This window comes from Peromyscus maniculatus, chromosome 20, assembly GCF_049852395.1.
Source record: "Peromyscus maniculatus bairdii isolate BWxNUB_F1_BW_parent chromosome 20, HU_Pman_BW_mat_3.1, whole genome shotgun sequence".
Lineage (NCBI taxonomy): Eukaryota > Metazoa > Chordata > Mammalia > Rodentia > Cricetidae > Peromyscus > Peromyscus maniculatus.
The window spans coordinates 23,797,182-23,811,039 of NC_134871.1; the positions used below are offsets into that span (position 1 = coordinate 23,797,182).

General features: G+C 48.9%; 1 long non-coding RNA gene across 1 annotated transcript in view; it reads right to left on the minus strand.

The window, feature by feature from the left end:
• Positions 1-2,425: 2,425 nt before the first annotated feature.
• Positions 2,426-13,858, minus strand: part of LOC121824382 (uncharacterized) — a 29,271-nt gene continuing 17,838 nt past the window's right edge. The window contains exons 2-3 of the long non-coding RNA XR_006066261.2: positions 8,350-8,433; positions 2,426-2,890 (exon numbers count right to left, since the gene is read on the minus strand). This is a non-coding gene — a long non-coding RNA (uncharacterized LOC121824382). The remainder of the gene's footprint in view (positions 2,891-8,349; positions 8,434-13,858) is intronic.

Sequence of the window (13,858 nt, forward strand, 5' to 3'; positions counted from 1 at the left end):
AAAAAAGGGCCTGGCAGTGGTGGCGCACACCTTTAATCCCAGCACTTGGGAGGCAGAGACAGGCAGATCTCTGTGAGTTCGAGGCCAGCCTGGCCTACAAAGTGAGTTTCAGGACAGCCAGGACTACACAGAGAAACCCTGTCTCAAAAAAACAAAAAACAAAAAAAGAAAAGAAGAAAGGAAAGAAAAAAGAGAGGGATGGCTAGGTAGCTTTGCGGAGCTGTCTGAAGTCAGACATGTTATCTCTGCAAAGCTGAAGTCTCAATCAGACTCTGAACCTCTGGTTACTGCTCTTTTAATTATAATTCTCTAGTCGGAAACTGAATTTTCCTCCAAGCTTTTAGCAATAAATTTTGATAAATTAAATGTAACTGTAAAATCTAGTAAATGTTATAAATCGGTTCAGGATCTTTAGCCTGACTGCCATGAATTAGCCATCACTTCCCACAAAGTTTGAAAGAAATAAAAAAAGAAGGAAGAAGGAACTGAGGAAGGGGAGATGGAGAGGAGGGATGGAGAGAGAGGAATTCTGTGGCTAGAATAACTCACATTGGTAGCATGAATGGAACCCTGGGTTTGATTGCCAGCACCGAGCCTGGGGTTCAGTGTAGCCCAGCACTCAGGATGTGGAGACAGAAGACCCAGTGCGCAGGATCATTCTCTACATTCTCAGATACAAGACACGGCGGGGGCCAGCCTGCTGTCCACTAACACACCAGACACGGCGGAGGCCACTGCTGTCCACTAACACACCAGACACGGTGGAGGCCACCGCTGTCCACTAACACACCAGACACGGTAGAGACCACTGCTGTCCACTAACACACAAGACACTGTGGAGGCCACTGCTGTCCACTAACACACAAGACACTGTGGAGGCCACTGCTGTCCACTAACACACAAGACACGGCAGAGGCCACTGCTGTCCACTAACACACAAGACACGGCAGAGGCCACTGCTGTCCACTAACACACCAGACACGGCGGAGGTCACTGCTGTCCACTAACACACCAGACACAGTGGAGGCCACTGCTGTCCACTAACACACCAGACATGTCAGAGGCCACTGCTGTCCACTAACACACCAGACACTGTGGAGGCCACTGCTGTCCACTAACACACCCGACACGGCGGAGGCCACTGCTGTCCACTAACACACCAGACACAGTGGAGGCCACTGCTGTCCACTAACACACCAGACACTGTGGAGGCCACTGCTGTCCACTAACACACAAGACACGGCAGAGGCCACTGCTGTCCACTAACACACCAGACACGGCGGAGGCCACTGCTGTCCACTAACACACCAGACACTGTGGAGGCCACTGCTGTCCACTAACACACCAGACACAGTGGAGGCCACTGCTGTCCACTAACACACCCGACACGGCGGAGGCCACTGCTGTCCACTAACACACCCGACACGGCGGAGGCCACTGCTGTCCACTAACACACCAGACACAGTGGAGGCTACTGCTGTCCATTAAGATTCTATTTCAAGAGAAGAAAAAGGAAGAGGATGAAAAAGAATTCTACAGAGTGGAGGGCTGGGACTGGGAATCAGTAACCTTTGGTCAAAGTCCTCAGAGCAATGAAGTAAATTCTGTGTTAAAAACTAAGAAGACTGGAGAGATTTCTCTGTGGTTAAAAGCACTAGCTGCTCTTCCAGAGGACCTGGGTTCAACTCTCAGTCCTCACATGGCAGCTCACACCCTTCTGTAACTCCAGTCCCAGGAATCTACCCACTTCTGGCCTCCTCAGGCATCAGGCACACAGATAATACACAGACACACATGCAGGTGTTAAAAAAAATAGTAATTTTATTTATTCTCTGAAGGGTATTTGTTATATGATGGGAATCTCTAGATAAGATATCTGTGGCTTTAAGACCCCAACTGGTGAGTACCACCTCTGGCTTGTTTCCATGGAAACCCAAATGAGCCTTCAGGGCACAAAGCCCTTCTTCCACCAAGGTCTCATTTCTCTGGCCCAGCACAACTGGGCTCTGTCCAACTGTCATGAACAGAAAGGAGACCTTTGGTGTGGCAGACAATCAGACAGAAGAGAGGGTGCCGCAGGAACTTGACCTCTCTTCCGGGCTCTGCCTTCAAAAGGAGTAAAGATGGATGGACCACCTTACAGTGAAAGGTGGTCCCAGTGAGATGCATTAGCTGCAGTCATTCTGGGCCAGTGAGTAGACGTATCCCCCCCTCTCCCTCTCTCTATAAATATGTATAGATATAGATATGCATATAGATATAGATATGCATATAGATATAGATATCCCCAGTATTTGCCTTGAGTCCTGAACTGCCAGCCTCTGACGGTCTCACCTTCCCCTGCTGTAGCGGTAACGCCCGCATTACCGCTAACCGTTCACCATGTCCGAGCGAAGGGCTGCGGATTAAAAAATAGGGACAAGAGACAGCGAGTCATTCGTACGTTTGGATGTCGAATGCCGTTTATTGAAAGAGGGAAGAAACCTTAAATACGTACAGGCTTACAGCACAAATGGAGGAACCCCCGGAGGGCAGAAGTTCGCTACCAATGGTCTACATTCCAGACTCAATGTTCTACATTCTTGCATCTAAGTTGTTAACGCCCAATATGCAGGATACACAAACAAGGAACTTCCCTTAAGCATTCAGAAGGGTGGATACCGGCAGGGAATCTGAATAGGGACGACATCTGATCAAGGTCAAGCAAGCAAGGCCGCAGCCACTCCCAGTCCGGGGCCAGGGCCCATGGCGCCCACACCCTGCTCCAGATTCAAGGAACATACTGGAACTGCAGCCCCAGGCCCTCACCCCACCTCCACCGCTGAAAGCCCTTTCCAGGGAACTCCCTTCCAGGTCCTCAGTCTTGGATAGCAGATGGCTCCTCGTTGATCTGCAAATTATAATTTAGTTATGAAGAAAGGGAAACCAAAATTAGCATCCCAAAGCATACAACCGATTCAGTTGCTACTTCTGGAGAAAAAAACTGGCCTTTAAAGAACAACTGCACCTCCCAGGAAGTGACCGGCTCACCTGGAGTGCAGGTGGTCCAGGTGGATGGGGTCAGTTTTGTGACAGACTGTCACAAAAGAAAGGAGGCTACAATAAGAAAATTGCAAGAGGAAAATGAGACTTTTATTTGGTATAAAAGGCTAGAAAAGAGGAAAATGGAGGAAAAAGAAAGGAGGGAGGGATGGGGGAGGGAGGGATGGGGGAGGGAGGGAGGGGAGAGGGAGGGGGAGGGAGGGATAGGGGAGGGAGGGACGGGGGAGGGAGGGATGGGGGAGGGAGGGATGGGAGAGGGAGGGATGGGGGAGGGAGGCTGGAAGAGAATGAAGAGAGAGGGAGGGATGGGGGAGTGAGGGATGGGGGAGGGAGGGATGGGGGAGGGAGGGATGGGGGAGGGAGGCTGGAAGAGAATGAAGAGAGAGGGAGGGAATATGGGAACAGGTTGCATGAAGGGAGAGAGGAAAAGGGAGAGAAAAGGGGAGGGAGAAGTGAGGGAGAAATGAGTTCCATGTTGCCACAGAACATTTGTCCATTTAAGTGAAATTTGAATGTTAAATTGAATACTGTGTGGTTAATTTTTCCTCCACCTGGGAATCTTTAAACCAAACAGTTCTCATGAAAAGAGTGGCTGGCGCCTTTAAATTGATTCTAGAGAGATTCAATGGGTTCTTTCAATGACTATAAAGGTCTTCAGAATCTCTCAGTGCCTAGATTAATATTCTGTAGCACTTTATCATACACCCGAAATTAGGACACAGGGAAAAGCCGTCCCCCGTGTTTCCAAGTGTCTGATTTCATCATTTCTCCTTGTGGTTGTAGTACTGTGCCAGGGCATTAGTGAGATGAAAAGAAACCAATTCATTCTCTTAGAAGAAAATGTGGGCCACATATTAGAAAGGAACTGGGGAAGGAAATTGAGCAATGGTAATTAAAAAAAAAAAAACTTGCTGGGCGGTGGTGGTGCACACCTTTAATCCCAGCCCTCAGGAGGCAGAGGCAGGCGGATCTTTGTGAGTTTGAGGCCAGCCTGGTCTACAGAGCAAGATCCAGGAAAGGCACAAAGCTACACAGAGAAACCCTGTCTGGGAAAAAAAAAAAAAAAAACTTTATGAAAAACCTCAATTCGTAGGTTGGATAGTTAGAGGGAAAGGTTGCTAAATTGAAAATAGATCCAGAAAGGCATATCTCCAGTTGTTCTGAGAGTGCCAGGCAGGTTGTGTGTGTGTGTGTGTGTGTGTGTGTGTGTGTGTGTGTGTGTGTCTGTCTGTCTGTCTGTCTGTCTGTCTGTCTGTCTGTCTGTCTGTGTGGCACATGCACATGGACTGGTGGGTATATGCCCCATGTGCCCTCGTGGAAGCATTTCTCTCTATCACTGGAACTGCAGCCCCAGGCCCTCACTCCAACTCCACAGGATGAAAGCCCTTTCCCTTACTCCTCTGAGGCAGGTCTCTCTCTCACTCCCCATTCTCCTCTGAGGCAGGTCTCTTAATCCCCATTCTCCTGTGAGGCAGGGTCTCTCTCACTCCCCATTCTCCTATGAGGCAGGGTCTCTCACTCTCCATTCTCCTATGAGGCAGGGTCTCTCACTCTCCATTCTCCTCTGAGGCAGGGTCTCTCACTCCCCATTCTCCTATGAGGCAGGGTCTCTCACTCTCCATTCTCCTATGAGGCAGGGTCTCTCACTCCCCATTCTCCTCTGAGGCAGGTCTCTCTCTCACTCCCCATTCTCCTGTGAGGCAGGTCTCTCTCACTCCCCATTCTCCTGTGAGGCAGGTCTCTCTCTCACTCCCCATTCTCCTGTGAGGCAGGTCTCTCTCACTCCCCATTCTCCTCTGAGGCAGGTCTCTCTCTCACTCCCCATTCTCCTGTGAGGCAGGTCTCTCTCTCACTCCCCATTCTCCTGTGAGGCAGGTCTCTCTCACTCCCCATTCTCCTCTGAGGCAGGGTCTCTCTCACTCCCCATTCTCCTGTGAGGCAGGTCTCCCTCTCACTCCCCATTCTCCTATGAGGCAGGTCTCTTAATCCCCATTCTCCTGTGAGGCAGGGTCTCTCTCACTCCCCATTCTCCTGTGAGGCAGGTCTCTCTCTCACTCCCCATTCTCCTGTGAGGCAGGTCTCTCTCACTCCCCATTCTCCTCTGAGGCAGGTCTCTCTCTCACTCCCCATTCTCCTGTGAGGCAGGTCTCTCTCTCACTCCCCATTCTCCTGTGAGGCAGGTCTCTCTCACTCCCCATTCTCCTCTGAGGCAGGGTCTCTCTCACTCCCCATTCTCCTGTGAGGCAGGGTCTCTCACTCTCCATTCTCCTGTGAGGCAGGGTCTCTCACTCCCCATTCTCCTGTGAGGCAGGGTCTCTCACTCTCCATTCTCCTATGAGGCAGGGTCTCTCATTCTCCATTCTCCTCTGAGGCAGGTCTCTCACTCCCCATTCTCCTGTGAGGCAGGGTCTCTCACTCCCCATTCTCCTCTGAGGCAGGGTCTCTCTCATAGAACCAGAAACTAGACTAGCAGTCAGAAGTCCCAGAAAGCCTCCAGTCTGCACCACTACCACCGCCCCACATCTCTGAGGTTGCAGCACTGAGGATTTGAACTCAGGCTCTCATGAAAGCTCAGCAAACACTTTTCCTGGCTAAGGCCTCTCCCCAGCCCTGAGGATGCCCTTGAAACAGTGACTCCTCCCATGATGTCACCCATGCTGTCCTGAAGTCATTCCTTCCTGCCTGAGTCCCCCAAGGGCTGCGGTTGCAGGCACACGCCACTATGCCTGGCTGGCATTACCTTTAGAGTCCTCACTGGATGAGCTCAAGGTACTGTCCTCTGCACTCTCTTCTAATAGAACAAAGGAAAGTTGACTAATCTGCTAAAGACTGATATAAATGTCAAGAAGAGAATATTTAGAAGCTAGATCTCAGTCAGTAATCATGGAATTATTGCTTCTCCTGCAATTATTGCAACAATGGAATGTTGCTCCTCTTTAGGAATAAGGAAGAATAGACTTCCTGCTTATGACTTCTCCCACAGAGAGCACTCTCCAGGCCTTGCACTCTCCAGGCCTTGCACTCTCTAGGCCTTGCACTCTCTAGGCCTTCACTCTATGCCTTGCACTCTCTAGGCCTTCACTCTATGCCTTGCACTCTCTAGGCCTTGCACTCTCTAGGCCTTGCACTCTCTAGGCCTTCACTCTATGCCTTGCACTCTCTAGGCCTTGCACTCTAGGCCTTGTACTCTCTAGGCCTTGCACTCTCTAGGCCTTGCACTCTCTAGGCCTTGCACTCTCTAGGCCTTCACTCTATGCCTTGCACTCTCTAGGCCTTGCACTCTAGGCCTTGCACTCTCTAGGCCTTGCACTCTAGGCCTTGCACTCTCCAGGCCTTGCACTCTCCAGGCCTTGCACTCTCTAGGCCTTGCACTCTAGGCCTTGCACTCTCTAGGCCTTGCACTCTCTAGGCCTTGCACTCTCTAGGCCTTCACTCTATGCCTTGCACTCTCTAGGCCTTCACTCTATGCCTTGCACTCTCTAGGCCTTCACTCTATGCCTTGCACTCTCTAGGCCTTGCACTCTCTAGGCCTTGTACTCTCTAGGCCTTGCACTCTCTAGGCCTTGCACTCTAGGCCTTGCACTCTCTAGGCCTTGCACTCTCTAGGCCTTGCACTCTCTAGGCCTTGCACTCTATACCTTGCACTCTCTAGGCCTTGCACTCTCTATGCCTTGCACTCTCGAGGCCTTGCACTCTCCAGGCCTTGCACTCTCCAGGCCTTGCACTCTCCAGGCCTTGCACTCTCTAGGCCTTGCACTCTCTAGGCCTTGCACTCTCTAGGCCTTGCACTCTCTAGACCTTGCACTCTATGCCTTGCACTCTCTAGGCCTTGCACTCTCTAGGCCTTGCACTCTCTAGGCCTTGCACTCTCTAGGCCTTCACTCTATGCCTTGCACTCTCTAGGCCTTGCACTCTAGGCCTTGTACTCTCTAGGCCTTGCACTCTCTAGGCCTTGCACTCTCTAGGCCTTCACTCTATGCCTTGCACTCTCTAGGCCTTCACTCTATGCCTTGCACTCTCTAGGCCTTCACTCTATGCCTTGCACTCTCTAGGCCTTGCACTCTCTAGGCCTTGTACTCTCTAGGCCTTGCACTCTCTAGGCCTTGCACTCTAGGCCTTGCACTCTCTAGGCCTTGCACTCTCTAGGCCTTGCACTCTCTAGGCCTTGCACTCTATACCTTGCACTCTCTAGGCCTTGCACTCTCTATGCCTTGCACTCTCGAGGCCTTGCACTCTCGAGGCCTTGCACTCTCCAGGCCTTGCACTCTCCAGGCCTTGCACTCTCTAGGCCTTGCACTCTCTAGGCCTTGCACTCTCTAGGCCTTGCACTCTCTAGGCCTTGCACTCTCTAGACCTTGCACTCTCTATGCCTTGCACTCTCTAGGCCTTGCACTCTCTAGGCCTTGCACTCTAGGCCTTGCACTCTCTAGGCCTTGCACTCTCTAGGCCTTGCACTCTCTAGGCGTTGCACTCTCTATGCCTTGCACTCTCTAGGCCTTGCACTCTCTAGGCCTTGCACTCTCTAGGCCTTGCACTCTCTAGGCCTTGCACTCTCTAGGCCTTGCACTCTCTAGGCCTTGCACTCTCTATGCCTTGCACTCTCTAGGCCTTGCACTCTCGAGGCCTTGCACTCTCCAGGCCTTGCACTCTCCAGGCCTTGCACTCTCCAGGCCTTGCACTCTCCAGGCCTTGCACTCTCTAGGCCTTGCACTCTCTAGGCCTTGCACTCTCTAGACCTTGCACTCTAGGCCTTGCACTCTCTAGGCCTTGCACTCTCTAGGCCTTGCACTCTCTAGGCCTTGCACTCTTTAGGCCTTGCACTCTATGCCTTGCACTCTCATTGAAACTTCCTCTGTAACTGATGAAGATGTCGACAGTACATGTCTTTTTTCACTTCTGCTGCAGCAACAAAATTCAACAGCAATTAATGTCTCACCGCTCTGGAGGTTAGGAGTCCAAGGTCAGGGTGCCAGCAGATTTGGTGTGTGGTGAGAGCTTCTTTCTGCTTCCCAGGCAGCACCTGCTGTGTCCTCCCAGGGTGGAAGAGATGAAACTAGCTCTTGTCAGTCCCTCATAAGGTCTCCAATCCCTTTTGTAGAATTGGAATCAATTTCTCATGACTTGATCACTTCCCCCAAAGGCCTCACATTGGGAGGATGCTGTTTCAACATATGAACACACACACACTCAGATCACAGCCATCCAGCACGTGCCTCTTAGTATGGATAGGAGAGAAGGTTGGAGAGATGGTGGTTAAGAACACTGGCTGCCCTTCCAGAGGACCCAGGTTTGGTTCCCAGTACTCACAGTGGCCAACAATCCAGTTCCTCTTCTGGTCTCCTCAAGCACTGCATGCACAGGGAGCACAGAGTCGCATGCAGGCAAAACACCCTGCACATAAAATAAAATAAATGCACATGTGAGAGTCATCAGGACCTGAGGGATAATAATCTGATGGAGAGAAAGCTGAAATAGACACAACAGATTCTGGGCCCTTGTCAGAGCCTCCTGCGGCTGGGAGTCAACACCAGGAGCTTGGGAGAGGGAAAACGGTGTTGACGACAAAGCTCAGTGAAGACGGTGTTCTCTTCCCTCTGCCCACGGCCTGAGCACGAAGGCAAACTGTTTCCTGGAGCTCCTGAAGGTACTCAGAAATCTCCAGTGTCTTTCCTCTCTTCCTGCTGCCTGTGGATCCAGATGTAGAAGTCTCGGGTACCTCTCCAGCACCATGTCTGCCTGCATGCTGCCATATTCTACCATGACGACAATGGGCCAAACCTATACACTGTCAGCCAGCCCCAATTAAATGTTTTCCTTCATAAGAGCTGCTGTGGTCATGGAGTCTCTTCACAGCAGTAGAACACTGGCTGAGACAGTTGTCTTTGTCCCCTTTGGACCCCTGTGGCAGGCACACAGATGTTGTAGGGGAAAAAGAACATGGTAATCAGAAAAGTTTTTAAGGAAAGGCAGATGAGGTAAAGACCATGTAAACATGTTTGAATAAAGGCCCAGATGGACTGTCTGCCTGAGCGCTGAGCCTCCTGGGAAGATGGTTTTAGGAAAACCAACTTACTCACTAAACAAGGCCGCAGCTGCCAGAGAGAGGGAGCAATTTAGTGTAAACACATCCGTTTGCTCACTGGAGGTATTTCTCTTTTAGCTCATATAAATAAGAACATCTCTATTATAACAACAGTAGATCTTCTAACAACAACATAGTGGACCTAATACTATGATGAGACCACATCTTACAAGGCAACCATATTTTATATAGAACAGATTACTGGTAAAATGTTAAGCTTGTCAAATATAGAGACTATTGCTAATTGACTTGTATTAGCTGGAGTTCTCTAGAGGAACAGAACAAACAGAATAGGAAATGATTGTATAGGGATGTATTAGATCGACTTACACAGAGTCTGGATAGCCCCAGCTCTCTGCAAACTAGAGAGCCAGAGAACCCGGGAGCTGCTCGACTTGAGCAGCCAGAAAGTTCTGGAGGAGAGAGACCAGTGTTCCAGTCCCAGCTACTGCTGAGGGCCTAGAAGATCCCTGGAGAGTCACTGGTGTGAATCCGTGGTAGATGGCCAAAGAAGCTGGAGTCTGATGGCCATAGCAATGACAGGAGAAGCCGACACACTCAAGATGATAGAACTCACCTTCGTCAGCTGGCTGAACCCTGTCCTGTCAAGGCTGCCAACTTACTGGAGGACGTCACCCACATTTAGGGCAGGCCTTTCCCACTCAGTTACCATCCCACATGCCAAGCATCTCTAGAAGTGCTCTTATGGGCACACCAAGGAGTGTGCTGTTCTCACCTGCTCTCTGGTATCTCTAGTGCAGGAAAGTCGACAAGAAAGAGCAAACGGTTAATGGTGGTTAGACCTGGACTAAGTGAGTGAGGCAGAAGGAAGCACCAACCTTAGGAGGAAACTGTCACGGCCAGGCCACAGATATTAACTTTTGGAGCAGCAGCAAGGAGAGCGAGCGAGCCTGAACCCCCTGTGGAGTCAGCTCTGGAAGAGTTCCACAAGGAACGAAGCCCCGCCCCGCACTTTAGAATCTGCCTAGGAGCCAAAAACTTCTATGCAACTGACAAATCTCAACTACCAGTGCTGGGAGATGCCCAGGGGTGAAGTTTGAGGGCTTGGGTTTGGATCTCCATGTAAAAGCTGGTGCAGGAGCACTTGTCCCAGTCCCAGCACTGGGGGAAGGGAGCAGAGACAAGTGGATGCTGGGGGCTTATGCCAGTGTAGCTGAAATGGCGAGCTCCAGATCCAGTGAGAGCCCCTGCCTCGAAAAATAGGGTAGAGGAGGAGAGGGAGTGTCGGGACTCAGTCAAAGGAACGACCCGTGGAGAACAGCACCTTGGGGAACTATGGGAGAGGCTGGGGAGGGGGGGGCAGAAGGCCTTTTACATCAGGTGAATTGTGTTCCCCGGATTGTTCTTGGACATGATTTTCATACCTCCTGTGATAAACATTTACATTCAATTTATAAGACATGTTTATTCTTGTTGGATGTCACAACATAACTATAGAACCCAATCAGGTCAGTGTACCCTGAATCTGGATACGGCCTTCTGCCTTGTGTAGTTGGAAGTTTTCCTGTGTCCCTCCAGGTTGCGAAGCTGCTCAGATCCAAATAAACATACAGAGGCTTATATTAATTACAAACTGTATGGCTAGCTCTTATATCTTAAATTAACCCATTTCTATTAATCTATGTTTTGCTACATGTTCCAAGGCTTTACCAGTCTGCTGGCTTCTTGCTCCTTGGGTGCCTGGCTGGAGTCTCCTCTCAGACTCTGCCTTTCTCTTCCTGTCTCTCTCCTTGGATTTCCTGCCTGCCTCTAGGCTGCCTTGCCATAGGCCAAAGCAGCTCATTTATTAACCGATGGGAACAACATATTCCCAGCGTACAGAAAGACATTCCCCAGCAGCCTTGCTTTCTTCCTTTCCCAGATATAATCCATAGCATGAGCCAGGCAACTGTGCTCAGTTGCTCTGTCCTGAGAAAGTTCAGGGAGAGGGTTGCTCTGTTAATATTTAGTATGTGCTTACTGGTGTTTATTTACATGTTCTTCTGATGATGTTTTTCTGAACACAACAATCTTCCTTAGCTCATTGCTTTCTTTGTTACATTCGTGTATAAATGTACACTGAAGCTGAGGTAAGGTTGTCTACAGCATTAGACTGTAGTCTGCCCCATCCTTTCAAGTTCTCAGATCCCGGGTCCAGCAGACAAGATCTGCAGATTGGCTGAAGGTTGACAAGGGCGGTGCACACCTTCAATTCCAGCACTTGCCAGGCAGAACAATGCAGCTAGAGTTTTCCTGCCTTGCCCACAGTCAGGACAATCTCTGTCACCTGCCAGTCCCACAGCCGCTCAGACCCAACCAAGCAAACACAGAGACTTATATTGTTTACAAACTGTATGGCCATGGCAGGTTTCTTGATAACTGTTCTTATAGCTTAAATTAATCCATTTCTATAAATCTATACCTTGCTACGTGGCTCATGGCTTACCGGCATCTTCACATGCTGCTTGTCAGGGTGGCGACTGGCAGTGACTCCTTCTGCCTTCCTGTTCTTTCTTTTCTCCTCTCTGTTGGTCCCGCCTATACTTCCTGCCTAGCCATGGGCCAATCAGTGTTTTATTTATTGACCAATCAGAGCAACACATTTGCCATACAGAACATCCCACAGCACTTCCTTTTTTTTTTTTTTTTCAAAAAGTAAGGTTTTAACCTTAACAAAGTAAAATTACATATAATTTGGGAATTTGGGCGTAGCTTCTCTTACTACTTCCTGCTGGAGGGGGGCACTGTATCTTATGGGGATACAAAGAAAATTTTAGGATTATGGAATAGTCCACGAGGCTGTATTGTCTGAGCCAGTTGCCTTGAATCTGATCTGGATGTTGGATTATCTGGGCCATGGTGTCATCTGAGACCTTTCAGGTGGTCTTGGCTGGTCAAACCTGATGTATCTTAATCTGGAACAAATCCATAGCCTCTGGCTTTCTGTGGGAACAAAAGCAGAGCCTCCTTTCCAAAGCAACACATCCTTACATCCAAATTTTGAAGTCAAGGTATCTTTAATATATACATATTGGTTTAACTCAACATCTTTTATGATCAAATGTTTTTCTGCAGTTAAAAATCCCAAAGACAACACAATCCAGATTCTTTGTGTAATATTCATCATTATGTGGCTTATTTTTTATATTAATTTTACTGTCTCTTTAAAGACTTTATTGTTTAGAACTACGTATTTGTTTATATAACTGTATATATCACCTTTTTTGTCTCTTTCAAGCCTATGTATATTTTACACACATTGTAAACTATTACATCTGAATCTGTCTTATTGTGAATCTATTGCTTTAAACTGCAGCATTTGTAAGACTGAAACGGAGCTATGGCTGCTGGCTCCACCTACTTCAGCTTCCCAACATGGAGGTGGTACATTTACCGCCAGCTCTGGGAGCTAACGTGGGTCTATGCTTTTATCCAAGCAGCGTGTAGCCCAGAAACCTCTTTTGTTGTTTTGTACTAGCAAAGGCTAATTCCACCATACAGCTTAATGTGCCACTTGCAGAGGCCTCATTCCCACCATACTGCAGGTCCAGCGCCAGGAACCCACAAGTAGCTCAAACTGGCAGCTGCCGCTCATTTGAGAGAGACAATTAGGAAGCTGTTTTTAGCTCCATTTTAGAATCTTTTCTCAGGTTTTAGGTGGAAACTCTTGCCAACACGTTGGGCGCCATTTGTAGCTAGAGTTTTCCTGCCTTGCCCACAGTCAGGACAAATCTTTGTCACCCGCCAGTGCCACAGCCGCTCAGACCCAACCAAGTAAACACAGAGACTTATATTGCTTACAAACTGTATAGCTGTGGTAGGCTTCTTGCTAACTGTTCTTATAGCTTAAATTAATCCATTTCTATAAATCTATACCTAGGGCCTAAAAGATGACTCAGCAGGTTGGAGGGCTTGACCCATGTGGTAGAGGGAGAAAATATATTCCTACAAATTGTCTTCTGACCTCTGAGTGTGTGTGTGTGTGTGTGTGTGTGTGTGTGTGTATACAAACATATAAATTAAAAAATAAAGTGGTGAGTTAGGGCTGCAGCTTGATACCCTAGGTTCAATCCCCAGGAATGCAAAGTAAATAAATAAATAAGATGAGGAACAATAAGGAAGACACTCGATGTGGACTTCTGGCCTACACACGTGCACACACACACACAGTTGAATGCACCTGCACACACATGCATGTACACACAGAAACCACGAATAAATAAACAGAAGTAGAAATTACATAGTGCTTGTTTTCCTAAAGGATTCTCAAACAAGGATATAAAAAGCAGCGAACTGTGGGCTGGATCAATGGCTTGGCAGTTAAGAGCATCTGCTGCTTTTCCAGAAGACCTGAGTTCAGTTCAGCCGCCAAGTCAGGCAGCCTACAGTAACCATGCATAACTCCAGCTCTGGGGGAATCCAATGCCTCTGGCACCTACTGGCACCTGTACATGTCCATTCCCACATACAGACACACACACACCTACACACAATTAAAAATAATAAAGATGAATCTTAAAAAATAAAAAAACAAATTGCGCTTATGTAGAGCCAGGATGTTTGTGGCTCCAAACCCAATAATGTACCTCATGAAGCCACCTTACAGCTTCCTTCACAAATGGAAATTGTTGGAGCATGGGTTTCCCTCAGGCTGAAAACACAATGGTCATTCCTGGGGGGCTGAAAGGGGGGCTGGCGCTGAGGGCCAGCAGCCTGGAGCTCATGCAGCTCCTG